The 17459-nt window shown below is 35.6% G+C and overlaps 1 protein-coding gene across 1 annotated transcript in view; it reads left to right on the plus strand.

Moving 5' to 3' along the window:
• The first annotated feature begins 349 nt into the window (after window positions 1-349).
• LOC138336718 (uncharacterized) overlaps window positions 350-17459 on the plus strand; it is a 52825-nt gene continuing 35715 nt past the window's right edge. The window contains exon 1 of the mRNA XM_069286268.1: window positions 350-550. The gene's annotated coding sequence lies outside the window, so the exon portion shown is untranslated. The remainder of the gene's footprint in view (window positions 551-17459) is intronic.

The following is a 17459-nucleotide window of genomic DNA, read 5'->3' on the forward strand; positions in this document are numbered from 1 at the left end:
TATGATGCCTTTGAATCAGGATTAACCTTCCTGGACGATTTCGGTTCATCGAATTAGTAAGAACTTCTAGTATTGATATAGTAGCAGACCTTATGTACCACGAAATGTACATGGCAGGGAACACTTGCTGAAAAAGTGTTACACGTTGTGCTTATTGGAACCAAGACCAATCCATTGGAATTGTAGAGTGGATCTATTGACTGAAACAGACACGGTACTACACAGTTGTTGGTTTCCTCAAAATCATCTCAGTCATATACAGATGTGAAAACAATTCATGTGCTTCAGCAGGTACACATGAACGTCAATAATGAGAGTATGTGTGTACATGTGTGACACGAGTTATTTTTTATGAATGAACCGCTGAGCCCTGCTGCACGCGCACCGGTGGTTTGTGTACATATTGGTATCAGTGTTGCTCTAGCATCACTAGTACACGTTTCTCAGCTGACTTCCGCTACAACAACGGAGCTGGTTACGCACCAGTAGTACGGATACTCTCGTGTTTATAACAATACCCGGACTACCCAGATGTCGTCGTCATAAGCAGGTATGTATCGTGCTTAAAACGCATTTACCATTTGTCTGCTCGGTTAAGCTTGTGTATCTAGTCATCTAGCATGTTTACTGAGGGAGACTGAGCCCTTATAGCTAAGTAGCAATGTCGTGACTTGGTGAAAGCCGTGTCAGCAGTAGCCCAACAAACACCAGTTCTCAGTTTTACTTTACCGATTAGTTCTTAGGAAGACATTAGCGACAGTTACAAACACAACAACAGTACCTCTGTTTTATTTTCACGATAAGTTGGTTCTTAGGAAGACATTAGCGACAGCTGCTGGCTGTTGTCCTCCATTTCAGATCAACTTACCGCATCGTTAGAAGTATACAGCTGTGACCCTTACAGTTAATAGGCACGGTCTCCCGGCGAGAGTATTGTAGATAAAGTATGTATTATTACAAAAGTAGATATTTAAGTCGTCTGTCACCCGGTCTATATTGATTCTGTGTGTCTGTAGGTGTTTTAATATCCACGACATCATCAGCTCGCGAACCCATGCTGTCATAATGGTAGATTAAACGCTCGTGACATAGGACCGTGTAAGTGTAGATTGCGAACATGTAGATAATTAGTATCATATGGATCTAACATAGGTATGACACAATTAATTAGTCATTACGTGTATCTGGGTCAGCCCACTTGTTTCTGTGATATCGGAATACACCATGGCAATACATAAAACTAGGACTTTAACAAGCACTTATCAGTACGATATTGTTCTCGCCTTATCTCTATGGGTCTGGTTCATTTACAATTACCGCAGCATCCCATAAACATCCCATACACCATGATACTGAATAAATACCAATGATATTTTGATAGATACATGTAGTACATAATTGAATGGTTCAATGAAGTAATTTTCTAGCTATACTACAATGTAGCACCAAAACTTCACCATCATTTCTAATATTTATACAGAAAGCCTCTCCAACTATCGGCTACATCCAATACAATTAAAATGATTTCCCATCAGATTTATACAAAGAAGGAACTCTTAGCCTTGTGCTTAGTCTTCAACACATAAACAGAATATCAAGAACGTTTGATATTTGTTTTGGTATTTATTGTCTGTGACGTCACTACAATGCTATTCCGTCTTTGCATATTACAAACTTATCTTTCCTTGGAGGTAGGTTTCGATTGTTACGTAAATATATCGCGAGGAAAACTCGACGGTATGACGTTGTTCTCGTAAACACATGACGTCACTATCAATATTTACCTACAACGGCATATCATGCTAGAATTGGCAAATGTGGAATGGTAAATTAGTGTATAAAATGATGTTTCATAACAGATTTTGTCTTCATTACATACCCTTAGTCAGACTTAAAATAGAGGGATTATGACTTATTGTCTTTGAATACACATACATGTATATCGGCTATAATAATGATAATTGGACATCAACAATTACAATTATCCCGTTTTAAATTATGTTATTGATACAAAAGATCAGCATCTATGATTGGTGAGTAGTATTTCATTCAAAATTTGATTAATCTACATATATCGATGCATTTTATCTTATAATAAAGTTATAAGCAAACAAAAGAAATTTTGGAGGGGACTTTCAAAAATGCTTCATAAAAAGTGAGGGGACTTATTGCCGGGTGGGGGGCGTATGGTCGGTTGGATACGGTACCATAACAATCAGGGTACAACACACTATGGCGACAACATGATAACAAAATATATAGAATCGAGGTTTGCAACCAATCACCACAGTTATGATGGGAATATATTTTGATACTGCAATTACATAACATCGAAGACCAACCACCTGAAATTGTGATTTATGGGTTGAAATATTAGCTACGGCATGGCGATGAATGTTTCTCAAATCAATACACGTGGCCATAAATCGCGCGTACGCAAATAACAAAGCAATATAATGTTCCTGTATTATGTCATATTTCTCCAATATTCTCGGATATACTCGATCACACAACTATCGCAGCCACATATATTGTAACCTATATTTACGCTTAATTGTCATTGCATCCCGTTAAAATTCGCCCACTTCCTCCTTGTCCGTTCTCCGCCACCTCCCCGATCTCTACGGCAACATATCATCATATTTATGTATAATTGATGTAATATCTATGTCTAGCCCGGTAACTCAGTTAGTGTTTTCCCTCTGCCCCATACAATATCTATCTGTGCATCAATAATTCAGTGCAGCCCTCGATGCAATGTCTCCGGGTTGAATGGGGGTACCCAGCATACAATTCGCTTTACAACTGTTTTATATCTTAGTTTCGTATGCATCGCAACATAAAGCAGTCAATTGTGAAAATTGTGAAATATTACTGTCGGGGAAACTCGATTGTAAAGTTTTAAATTATTCAAATTCTATAGAAACTGTGACAGTCGCCATCAAATGATATATTGTCTGCAGTTCAAATACAACGATTTTTAGGTTCGAGAGCACTTTGGTATGACAGCAGTATGACAATAGAAAATGTCACACAAACATACCAGTTCCATTAAAACATCTCCTTCATTGAAACGCTTTACAAACTGCAACTATTGTTGAACTAAACATTTCATACAGTGAAACGATTCATCCATATAAACACTGCTAGTAAGTAACTAAAACATAACTGAAACGTGTTTGTCAAAGGCGTTTATATGTTCGAAAGGGTAACGCCGCTGATCGCCAAATACTTTCATATTTTTAACATGTTTAGCACTTTCGTGAAAGGCGACTAAATTTAGGATATTATCGTTTCTCTTTTCCTAACTGACTTTATCTTTCCTAATGCCTCCCTTGGCACCTCCTCACTTTTGGCCTTGAGTTGAGCGTTCGCCCCTGTGAGGAAGGCTCTGGGTTCTGTCCCGTGGCTGAGACACACCAAAGTCTATTAAAGTGGTAGTTTCTGCTCCAGCTTACCGCTCAGCATACAGGGAGTGGGACAACTGGTTCGCCCGTTGTCAGTATAATGTGACCGGATGGGGTATGTTGCTTGATGTCTTTGGCTGCATGCTTCAGTGATATAGCACTAAAAAGGGCAACAGTTCCACTATACAAGAAGACACAACATGAATATACCGCAGTCTCCCAAAACACGCACCTCGCACAACATACATGCAACACACAGCATACATGGGAGGCAGTCTTTATATGACCATAGCTGTGAATAGGACTTTTAATGAATTAAACAAACACACTTCCTTTGTTGAAGCAATGCTTATTTTATAATATTTGTATTTGTTTTATATTTAAGGAATATACTTTTGTTTTGTTGAGGTTATGAGGGTATAATGATAATGGAGCACGTGTAAATTATGTAACCCCGGCGAAGTTGACATGCTTTCTGAAACCAAACAATACTATTTAAACTACTTGGAGCGTTGTAACCAAGCTTACTTGACCGTCTTATCTACATCAAAACATTCAGTCTATGATGTGTAGTTTTACAGATAATGAATGTGAAATTAAAGTGTAAAGTGCGGATAAAGAATGCGTAAACGTGATGCATATATATCAAAGTGAAAGTTTCCACACATTAATACTATAAACTACATCAATCAGACGAATACACACATCCTTTCATGTATGATGCCGACATTCAGTCGTGATTTCTTCTAATCGCTGTAATGAGGTTCATTTCTGATTTAGAATGTTACATGACTGAATACCAAAACGTGGCTAGATGATATTGGCTGACTTTATAGAGGATACAGTTCTCGCGAGATTACAGAGGTCGTATTTGAATGTGTTTCAGATATTTGAATTACATTCTATTGAAGCGTTCTATGTTTTAGATTCTGTATGTTGTAAGCTTGCTGTTATAGGGTAATAGGCTGAAACACGTGTATTAGTTTAAGCAAATGATAAATCAAAGGTAATTCTCTGAATGTCCAAAATATAATGTTGTTTTTCTTAACGCGTTCAGACATCATTAGGTACATCTTGTGGGTTAGAATAGCTTAATGGTTGATTCAAGGATATTTGTTTTAATCTTTCTTAAATTTTATTTCGCATTTTAATGTTTTATATATAAATTTATTCTGTTTTATAATTATTTCCTTGTCATATAGTCAATGCTGATGATAAAGGTTTGTGTAATGTAAACTGTATTCAACGGAAATGTCATTTTTGTTTGGATAGACTCACGTTCGTTATCTGATGCGAGATTGGACTATTGTAGATACAATGTCGTTTGTTCCCTTATGATAAGTACAATATGTGTTTTAGCACCCATTAGGTTAAATAAATGTAAAAGGTCATTTCTCAAACAGCATGACTCCAGTAATATACAATATGGCGGATGGAAGAATAGTCACCCAATGTAAAAGTCGTATTTTTATATGTATCCACTTGCATTCTAGGACATACTTTGTAGACATGCGTTTTGGTTTGTGTTTCCATGGTGATGGATTATGAGTGCTTGTTATTGACGATATTTAATCCCGTTATTATGTTATCAAAGTTCAAATAACAAAACCAAATCCCACTAAATAACGTTATTTATTCATGACGACTCCAGAGGTTTTAAGAAATACAATGTTGTTGTTCTTCCGCGTCCAGAGTCAACACTCTCTGTCTTTCGTTCCTTCAGAGTTTATCCTTGGACATCCACTACAATGTTTATGTTGGTCGTGTATGAACCAGGAAACAAACGCCTGAGAGATGTGTATATTTATAGGGTTTACGTCCCAAAGAAGTAGCAGATCATTGCCTTCAACACTGGCGAATCCATGGGCTTATCTCAATGGCTCGGTCCAGATGTGAAAACTGCGATAGAAAAAATAGTTTTATAAAGAAAAAAAAGCAAACTAGGATTCTGTAATTCCAGAGGGAACCCCCCGCTTATTTGGAACCATACCTGCCTTATTACACATCTTCACTCCATGCTGGTTAATCTGATTTACACTCACTTTTCCCCTGTTGAAATCAAGGTAGGAGGTTTTACTCGGATAAGAGAAAATGTGAAATACGCATTATGTTTGAAAAATAGATTAATATAGCAAATTCCCGGACTTTCTGGTAATGCATTTATACCGGAGCCATCTTAACAACAGTTACTTGCTTACATCCTCCACCATTTTTAGCAATCGCAGCTAATGTTCTATTCTACTTGTCATTCATAATTCACGTTTTCTTTAATTGACCACTTCCGCGTAAGCGACCTTTTCGTAAAACTCGACCATGAACTTTCCAATCTGTCACCTTATATTACTAGTAATGTTTTGAGGTACTTCGCGAGGGTGTGGTTTTGGTACTGTTCTATAAATGGACGTGACGTCACGGTCTTGTCGCCTTTATGGGGAAGATCCGAAGACTCGTAAATGTCTATATTGGTAACCCCAAAACGGGGATAAATTAACTAAGGAATAGGGGGCAAATACCAGGCGTAGTTAGTGGATAGAAATAGCACAGGGCTATAGCTACATGGTAATCTCGAGGTAGACATTAATAAGTTATTTTTACTTCTGAAAAAATACCAGTGTATTTATAGAACAGGTATGGTAGACAAAAAGACATAATAATATAAAGGTTACCAGTGCTAGATATCAATTACAATTATCAATTCTCCTTGAAAAATTAATAAAAAAAACAAATTATCCATTTATATAAGTATCTTTGACGATGGAAAGTGTTTTTAACATCCTATTTAAAGTTTATTTCAGATAAGTATCTTGGACGATGGAAAACAATTTTTTTATAATCCTACCAAATGTTTATTCCAGATAAGTATCTTTAACAGCGGAAAGTGTATACATGCAAATCTTAATCCGATTCAAAATAAAAATCTGCCGTTAAGTCATATATTCATCACAAATTAAAATAACATTTATCAGAATATAATTTTCTGTTTGTTTTATCTTTCGCTGTTCTATCAAAACAATCATTTAACAATAAGATAACAAGAGTTTCAATAATATATGGGTTCGAAAAAAGTTTATAGTAAAGACTTTCCAAGACGTTTATACTTTTAACAATTTTGCCAGATAATGTAATGCATTAAAGATTTTTTTTAAAATTTCAGTTATTTGGAAATAGGGCCGACAATAAAAAACATAGGCACATTTTTTGGTCCACTAAATGATTGAATCATATTATTTACAATTGATGGTAGTATACTGTTATAAGTTGTTTCACTCCTATCATTCATACCTAATACACTATATTAGTACAATCCATTTTAACTAGTGGTGCATCACATTTAAACTACACGTACAGATAAACTAATGATACAGTACACCCAAATAGGTGAACGACACCAAATCCCAAATAAAACCTTGACCAAAATTTGAAAAAACACGTGACGATGATAAACCCGGAGACAACGCTCACTCGTTCAGAACACCTCTTACTGTTCTGTGTATACTCATTAAGGACACCCTTTCCCAACACACATACATAATCAATTGGCATTTGTGTCCCCTATTGATTGGTTTTGGGATTTAGTTTGTTGTAATGTCGGTGATATTTCAGTGTTTTTGATTGATGTGATTCCTTTTATGAGAGTGGGTGAAACTTGCACGGTTTAATGCTTTGAAACGCCATGAATATACCAGACTCCACTGTCAGAGCGGCGCATGATTTACATGGCCCCTCGATGTTAGCGGAACTACCACTTCTGAGTACCGAGGCAGTTCAAGTGTTCCTTTATTGTATACACTTGTGACAGTAATTCTGTTAGGAAATTGAAATCCCACGATTTACTTCCGAGCCCACATGCACATGCATGGAAATATCTCTTATTCAAGTTGGCTTCTGAACAATGATGCACGAGATATTGGCGTCAACTAACTTTTTGAATTGATATTTCATTTCCTGCTTTGCCAGCGAAAGGAGATGTGATTTCCACTTATATTTGAGATTGAGTACACTTTCTCTCCAAATTGAAGTTAAAACGTCATGCCTTGGTATCATAGATTCCTATGCAACACAATATTTATTTCCCATAAGTTCTTCTACAAATGTAAAGATGATGTTAAATTTATCTCTTTATTTGTTTTAATATTTTCTACTATCATTCAAGTTTATATCCTTTAAATAAATAACATTTTATCGCCCGTACTTCAAATACCACTGTATAAAATACATAAACAGTTTAAACAACAGAGTGACAATAAAATATCGATGCATCAAACGTCTGTGCGATATTTTGTTAGCTATAATATGGAATCTGAGTTAGTAATAAACATATAGAAAACAGGGCCTTTGTTTTAATGTGATTGACACGATACACAGAGTGTCATCTTATATTGTAGTTGTTGAAATGATAGCATGGTAATAAAGGATACCAATGAAAGACATGCATACTCTTACGATTATTTTGAATGTAAATGATAAGGTATTTAGGATAAAGTATTTATCATATCGATTGAACTGTCAGAAACAATGAATACTTAAGTGCAATCGTAGTATAATCTATAAGTATCGTTTGTCTTCCAGATGGATGTCAGGGTTATTTTCCCACTAGTGGCAAAACAAATTCAATTTTCAAATTAAAGCTGACATTGCAAGTGCAAATGTGTACCATTTTGGTTAGAATAGTTCAAACATGTTTCAAAAATCGTCAGGGGAATGTCTCATAAACGATTCTTGAAATTCTTTAATCTCATTAGAGGGCGTATATATTGTCAGCTTTCAGATCTTTTCCCGTTAGTTCGGTTATTAAAATGTTTATATTTCGGCTATATTTTCTTTAAGAACAGCTTTGAAATACCAATATTTTGAATTGGATCTACCTTTCGATTGGTGTCGGACATCGGTTTACTAGATGTCCTAGTGCATGCTCCCAATGATTGTTCTTGTCGTTGCGTGTTATATTGATTCGCTGAAATGTTATAAGTCAACCAAAATCGTCGTCTGCATAAAACGATGACATACAAATCTTTATATAAAACATCTCGATATTTGATTAAAAGATATGCAGCCCGCAATCGACTTTATCATTGCGCATCAAACCCAAAATGACTAATTTTGAATTTTTAACATTGGAAAGTCATCAGTGTATTGATTATCATCAAATCCCACCTCTAGTATAAGCACGTAGTTGTGATAGTCAAGGTCATACTCATGATAACACCGAATAAACGTCTCTTTAAATATTTTGTCTACATAAAGCAATATGTGTCTTCTAGTATACCACTTGCATGTAGCACTTGTGATTTAAATATGTCACTATTTACTTCTACGTTTAGCTGATCCGTATTTCATTTTCATATGTAACATTTGGTATATATTATAATATCATTAACCCAGATGGGGTTTCTCTCGATTTCGTGTTATGTGTGATTCTAAGTAACAAGTAGGGCATCATAGACAAAACGTTTTAAATTATATATATATATAATTACTTGATGGTTACATGGCACCAAAATATCATTTTACATTGTCAACAAAAGAACAAGAACTGAGTTTTGCAACTAAGGGGATGCACACGCAGTTGTAGACATCTTTTATGTTTACTTTTTATTATGTTTATTAGTATAGTTTTTAGTTTTTCAATTACTGGTATAATTAAATTGATGCCAGTGCCTCTAGAAGTGGCAGGGGCTGACATATCACTGAAGGCAACCATCACCGGAGACTATGTCCATAGTTTTAATACTTAGGGTATAAACTCCTATATTATCTAATGCTAAGAGATTGGTCTGGGCGATATAGCCACTGATTAATCCAGTGGTAAGCATTGCTTGTGGGTGTATTGTTACGTATGAACACGACCGAGGGAACATCGCTATATGATATCCTCCTTTCAATATTTAACTGGCATCAACCATCAATTCAAGAAACAGACGATCAAGCTACTTACGAAATGTAATCGAGAGTCTCAATTTTCACGGACGTCTACGTTTCAAATGAATTCAGATTGTCGGCGATTACGTTACCATTTTCGCCACAGATTAAGAATCCAGAGAAAGTGATTTATTCTAATGTAGGTGTAAGTTAAACCGTGTCTGAGGAAGTATACAAAGAGATTTATATCTGGCCTATTACGCGCGGTCGACATGCATGCACTTGGCGAAATGTATACATTTTGTGTAATTGACTTTCGTAAAGCTCGTGCAAAATGTCGTAAATGCTGTATTTCTCGAAGAAGAGCCAGGGATAGAATGATATTTTAAGTATGTTGGAATATTTCTCGATAGATGAGGTATATTTGAACATGTCATATTTTGATTGATGTTAAACGCAAATCTAGAAAACGGTGTCCTTACCGAAAATATACCCCAGTCAAAAGAGACCGGTGGTAGACATGTGAACTATAGGTGGCTTGTGGTATCTATATTGACCAGTTGGGAATGGGTTAATGGTGTTGCCATATATACCCTTTTAAGTAATTAATTCCCAACTACGCCAGACTACTCCAATAACGTGCCGATGTGGAATAAATTACCGAAACTACCTCATACCTGCAAAAACTGGAGATATCATGAAATATTTGTATACAATATTTTTCATGTACAGACGCTTTCTTGTGAAATGTTTCCAGCATACTCTCAGTACTTTCTAAAAATGGAAAAGAAATGATTGAAGTACTATATCACATTGACTTAATGCTAAGCCCCAAAACAATAATGGAATTCAACGTCAATGTAGAGGATAGGTGATGTAGGAGCAGATACATAATGACCTTCTTCAATTCCGATGTTTGATTTTTAAGTTTTCCATAGAATGACATGATAATAGAACCACTGAATGAAAGCGCTACATTGAAAATGTTTACAAATATATTTCACCTCTGCTACTAGTATCCTTTTAAAAGCACCTCTCATTCCGACTGAAAATTAGGTATCTTCTTCCCACTGTGGTATCGTTTTGAATTTATTGATAAATGTGTCCTAATGGCGGTTCCTTGACATATCAACCAATGTTCTGCTTCTGCTTAGCTTTCAGCATAAAGGAAGTGAGACGACAGCTTGCAAGTTGTTAGAAAAATGTAACCAGGCGGGGTGTACATGCTTTTTCTGAGTCTCTGATCGCATATTTTCGTAAAATAGCACTATAAAAAGGACAAGAGGTTCACTACATCTTGGAGACATACTGCAGTCTCCCAAAACACGCACTTCACACATGAAACACTCCGCATAGACGGACGGCCATCCTTAAGTAACCATATATATTTATAGGATGTACATGTAAATCTAATCTTATCCGTCTAATCTTAGAGAACTAACATTCCATTTAAGTAGATATATAAAGATTGTTGTTACAGAGAGAAAATACTATATAATCAATGCAAATCCATCATAGTCTTCAAATATGTTCTATGCTATTGGCCATTGCATGATTTGATATAGTTTTATGTCTTCGTATACCAATAAAACTTTCTGAAGTTACATATTCCGACTTTAAGTAACAAAGCTTCATAAAGATTCCACGAGTGGTTGTTTTGATTACATGCTAGTAGAGTCCTAGATAACCATCTAGATATACACAGTCCAGACAATAGTACTTGGAAATGTTATACAACTGACGTAATAGACAAGGTTCTGAGAAAACCGAAATAGCCAATTTTCTTGGATATTTGTAAAGACTACCGGATCACGCAATAGGGCCGCCCGGGAGGGCTTCGGGACGAGACACACATTATATGAGATAAATATTTACTGTTAGTTGACATAGTCTCGCAACTCTCGTGCACGATCACGTACCGATGGCCAAGCTCAAAGTCGTCACGGCACCATGGTCTGGTGCCGGTATTAAAAGCTCTTCGTCAATCGAGGAATTCCTCATGAATAATTCATGAAGATATTCACCAAATTAATAGTTATTCCAGAAAGCTGTTTTATTGTGGGTTGTGTGAGTAGGACTGTTTAAACATTGCTAAAGATAGCTAATCAATAAATGAGAGAGTTTGTGCTGCGTTATTCAGCTTGATATTAGGACTAAACATATATAGTCATTTAATTGTGACACTCACCTTTAATTGAGTAAACAAAATCCGGATAGCATTGGGAATTGGTAATATAATGCTAGACACGGTGGTCTCCATTATTTTTTTTAACCGGCAACTTGTGTTCATACGTATTTGTTTATCTATTGTTCAGGATATTAGATCTCTGTGTCAATGTTTCTGTAGTCTCCAGTGACATTGTTTTGGAGAAGGTATGGTTTAGTAGACTGATAATGCCGACATATCTATTATGCCTTATTCACATCGGCTGGTGACTGTCGTTAGAATCACTTCCTGGTTTCAAGACGATAGACAGGACCTGGCTGGAAACGGTGATTCCTTAACTCAGAGATAAGGAATGATTGACACTTTCTAGGAATTTTGTCGTAGCTACATAGGCTTGTTTGTTATCTTTGTGAATCTCGATTTTGTTTGGCTTTTTCATCGAGTGATTTCAAGTTTTTAGTTAAAGCTCCTAGACTACAGTGGAGCCTCGTTGCTGTGGTCTTCATTAATCCGTTTCACTCACTATCTGGTCACCAAACTAAAACCTCAGTTCACACTAAAAGATGTCTCTATTTTCAGTTGCCTCACTATCAGATCGTTTGCCAGAAAATGGTCCATGAATGAGGTTTTGCTGTGCGTGCATTTACACTATATTGTAAATTATCGAAGCAAGAACAAGAAGCAATATGCAGTTTAAAAGTTTACTTTTGGGTTGTAATGTTTTGAAATTGATTTTCAATAATACCTTTTTAAAATATTTCAAAGTGGTTGATATGGCTCTTACTTGGTTGTATATCTACTAATTCTTTGTCAAATGTTCCTTACATTGCCCCTAGAATGCAATGGAATGTTTTTTTTTTCAGTATTTGACTATTGAAGGGTACCATACTATTTTTCATGGATATATTCTATAATTGTGAGATGGTAATTGTATATAATACTTAAGGGTTCCCAATTTTTATTGGATACATGATGTGATGTGAAGTGATGCAGATGGATGAGATTATAAAACACAAGTACTTATTTTCATGGAAGATTTAGTATTGTACATCTAAACAATAAATTGAGTTTTCCAATTGTTGTGTTTGAATTCTAATAAATGTGTCTCGGCATAGTTAAAATAGGATTCTTTTGCCTTAACTAGTGCACATTCGAATTTGTTCAAACGACCAGTAAAACAATATGATAAGCATTTGCACCACAATATCCTTTAATAAATATTACACTTATTAAAAGTTCATGGTTACCTTCGGCTGTGGTTGAGGAGAGTTGTGATGATGATACTGCTGTTGGAGGGGATGGTACCGGTAGGGGGTGGGAAAGGGGGGGGGGGGGGTTGTATCATGCGGCAACTTTACGCTTTCTATTCGCGTTGAAGTAATTCTGTGAAATATCAGCTTTTGATATACAGATTTTATAATCCGCTTAGTTGTAAAGAGAAAGGAAGATGTCAATGCGCTGTATGTACTCATTATACATGCTGATAATTATCTTACGTCGTTAATTCATAACGCTATGTACGAACACATGCATGTAAACAGCATATCAAACGAAAAGAATCGCCTTCTTCTACGCGGTTTCTCCAGCTTCAACATTATTAAATATGAAATGCACATGTATTTCATATTTTAGACTAAAATTTAGGAGGAATAAAACGATTTCTATGCACATCACTCGATAACGCTCTCTGAAACTGTTCCTTAATCAGTCGAACAGTGCTTCATTATTTCAAAAAGACGTTTATGCTCAAGCTCAGATTTCTTTTATCTCTCTGGTTTACCGGTTCTAAAGAAATTACATCTTTACTTTTACTGAAGATGCAGGGAGTCGGAAATGATGCCTCGGGAGAGCTTTAATTATACACCAGAGAAAACCAAATGTACGTGTCAGAACAAGCTACAGTGTTATTGCAGAGACACAGAATCTACTTCAGGTTTTGGCAAATTTTACATCGCTAATTGAAGACAAAATTTGACAAAAAAGCTGCATTAATTGAGTATTAAACAGACATAAAAGAAAATTTAATTAACGTTGGGGACGGTAATCAAGTCTTACGACGAGATATCTTAATAATTACGGTTTTATCTCCAGAATGGTTGCCATAGTTACAGAAATAATTGCATTGATTACTTTAGATCTGTGAAGAAAAGCGAAGGTTTCAAAAGTACTGTTTACCGGATAATTCTAGCATTTTCTGTACTTTGTAACCACGAAGAGTGCTAATTGCTACATCATTATTGGTTAGTTATAAAATATCTTGCCAGTAAGCTTAATGTAGGAAAATGAAAATCGTATGATGCCTTAGTTTTGCATGTGAAGTTAAAATTAAATATTCATATGCAACAAAATTAATCATGCAACAAACTAGCTTCAAAGATATACGTATGCGTAATGGTACTATCTTTTTATAGGACTTTAGGCAAAACGAAACACATACTGAAAATAAGTTGTTGCTTTCTTCGTATGTTATTCCTTGATATGAGTTGGAATGATGAATACGACTTTTGAATTCTAAATGTGTCGCTTTTTCTTTAAACTTGTATTCATTTGCATCATAATAGGTAATCCAACTGGATCTCACCGAAAAAAATGTATTCATGATTGATATCACACCTTGTTCAATCTTTACTGTTTGGACTGCATGGAAGACATGTATTATCAAAGCTGTACCAAATAAAAATCTGGCCAGGGACTCTAATTCGTTCTTGCCCGTCCCCGCTTGTTATACTAAAACTGTCCCACTATCGCACGGTAACTTACGCCGTGGTCACTGGAACGCTTTATATAACGAAGACATGTACGGTTATGTGGAAGCTTGATCCCCGCCATCCTATTCAACACTTTTCCGACAGCATATGTATCATTTAGAAACGGATAAAAAGTAATATCAGCTGTTGTATTCTAGATAGCACTGGCTGGATTTTTATAAAAAAATATATATATTGTCACTGTGTTAACACTGTTGGAATTACGTTTTTGCCCTTATCATTTAGAAACAATACATATCGTTGCTTCGTGACAAGTAGGAAATCGTGTTCATGCAACCATATGCAATTTACTATTCAATATGTGTAGGTAGCGTAACCGACAATTTTATCGGAATTCGCAGCAATATGATAAAACAACCTTGACATACCACTGTCTATAATTGTCGATATACAAAAAGCTGAAACTACTACAAGGGGCGATATTAAAACCGACGCACATCAAAACATGAATCAATTTCTCCTTTCCTATCACACGTCAGCGTGACGCTAGACCCTCGTACAATTATAGAGTAGAAATTGGATTTCAAATATTTATTGCGGGAGTTTGTGAGGTAGGTTTGAGACCTAGTAGAGACGCCATTGATTACAGCCTCTCGCCTCTTCATAAAGCGCTACACAATGCTGTATTTACTGTAGCGCCAGTATCGCAGTCTTTACTTGACAGACCTACACCCCTTCCTGAACCCCTCGTTTTTCATCAACTCGGCTCCCATTTCCGCCCTACAGCAAATTACGTCACCACCAAAACTTGACTCTGACACTTGAAGTGTTAAGGCACAGTCGTATAATCTCTTGTGAATATGGATTTAATAACATCGGGATAGCAGGTGTTCGATAATCGATACTGCACGGAAATAGGGCTAACCTTAAGTGTCAAACGTGATCTCCAATGGCGGATAACGCGCAGTAATGCCTGTTTACTCAGCTTAGAATAAAACTTAATTACAAACGAAACGAGGAAAAAAACAAAGCTGAAAATAGCATCATTGACCAGGCGAATGCAAGATACCGAATTAGGTCTTAAGGAGCAATCCATTATGAAGAACGCTACTTCATACGGTTTTTCTTATTACTGTTTTTCTTCTAAAGGAAAAGATGTTCGAATATCATTGATATGCCTCCATGTTGAATTTCATAATTTCAACTTTTAGTGCCTATTTTAAGCCTATAAAAGGAAATGACGATCTTTTCGTGGATATGAAAAAAATAAAGATTCAACAATTATGGGATACAACGAAGTCAAAATGTTAATAAACTAAGTAGTTAAATCTCATTTCAAAATTTTCTTCTTGTTCACCATCTTCTAAAATTCCTGTATATTAATGGTGACTGTTTTGACGACTAAACGTTGGTCTTCATTCTAACACTCTTCCCATCAAAATACTAAGGTTTTTAAATGTGAAGAACAATGTCATTAAAATGAAGCGATAGTTACTATGGGAACATTTAAATCGAATAATGTTTATCTTGACACTTCCTCTTTCAGCAATTGCTTATTCTTAAACGTGTTTTAATGTTATGTTGTCGGTATCTCTGTTTTCACTAAGAAACGTAGGTTAATTCCTTTACCCATTGGTATCTTATTTAGTGTCAGTTGCAGTTGAAGGTTTAATGACTAAATATCTGACAATAGATGTCCTTGTGGTGATAATTCTAACAGGACATGTTTTAGATACACTACCATCACTCCCGGTCGGTTAGTTCCCCATAGATAACCCATTGGTGATTATCTTCAGGTGTTTCTGTACATTACTCAAAGCAACAATTGTATTATTATACCCACTTTATTTCTGTATGACATGGAACGAGTTTAGTTAGATTTATAATGATGTTGCAATGTCATTTCCCATTTCAAGATACTCAACATTTTTAAAGTCGAAAATCCTTCATTATTTCATTCATTGATATTACTTACCATATATACCCACTAGCAAATGATATACACGTTTTTATCTGTTTTGTATGATAAAGGTTTAAATATGAGAAAATAAATTGACATTAATATAATAAAAAAGCGATATACCAGTATATTTTCTATTTGAGTTGAAAAGATGAAATAAGTTAGCTTCCTATGCGTATGTTACATTATTTACGCCATAAGCAGTTCAATGTAGATTACTAATAAAAATACAGATCCTAGTACATTTAATGAATACATAAAAGCATAATCGCAGGTTGATGTCAATTTATATTGAAAGTAATACAATTTAGGAAGTTTCCTCAAGCACTACAACTACTTTACTACTCTAAGTAAGATAGCATTATACAACGGACAAGGGTTCTACTATTACATGTTACATTGTAACCGTACCACAGCCTCCCAAAACAAACATTCAACCACGACGACACGCAACCCATTCCATACAAAGGACATCATCTCGTTGACCTAGTTGTGAATAGGACGTTAAACACATTCAACAAAAAATATCTATATTCGTAGTCAAGTAAATTTCCTTAAATTCTGAAGAACAAAAATAAAACATAACAAATATAACGTAATAATGTTTGAAATGAGTAAATGCGCGAAATATGCATATTTGATTTCGGGATTTTGTGCAAGGGAAATCACGGGCCAGTATGATAAATGATTTATAAATATAACTAAGTAATCTTGCAGCTCGGAACGATGGGAGACGTTTGATTGAGCAGGTTTTCCTAGCAGGCGGTCGGCATGTGTTCTAACAAGGCTGCCTCTGTGTTGGTCTGTGAATGATGGCTGGAATAGACATCGCTTCCTGATGTATATTTCCGAATGTTGGTATCAGAATGAAGGACTTGTTATTCGCATGGCAGGTTTAATCAATGAAGTAAAAAGATTTTATTCTTTCGGAAAGATAAGATATACTGTGATACAACTAACCCTGTGTTAGCCTGCATTTTTGTGATGATGTGGCTATGTTTTACGTTACGTTAAAATGTTCAGGCAAAAAAAAGAAATGTCTGTTTAACTTCCGCGAACTGATTTAAAACATGAATTTGCAGGAATGCATAAAGGGACAGTTGTGGAATCGTTTTGGAATCTATAAAGGGTTTACACTAGATATTCTGTATCTGTAGATTTCACATGCACTGAGGTATACTGATACAAACATTAACACGTACTGCTGTAGCCATTCCTCGTGTCTAACTTTGTAGGTAGTCTTATACTTGTTTTAGAGAGCTAATGATGCTGGTCTATGGTTTTCACTGAGGATTGGTAGGAGGATACAATGTTTGATGTTCTTTGTCTTACAGTATCTACACATGTCAAATTTGACA

The sequence above is a fragment of the Argopecten irradians genome, chromosome 12, assembly GCF_041381155.1.
Source record: "Argopecten irradians isolate NY chromosome 12, Ai_NY, whole genome shotgun sequence".
Taxonomy (NCBI): Eukaryota; Metazoa; Mollusca; class Bivalvia; order Pectinida; family Pectinidae; genus Argopecten; species Argopecten irradians.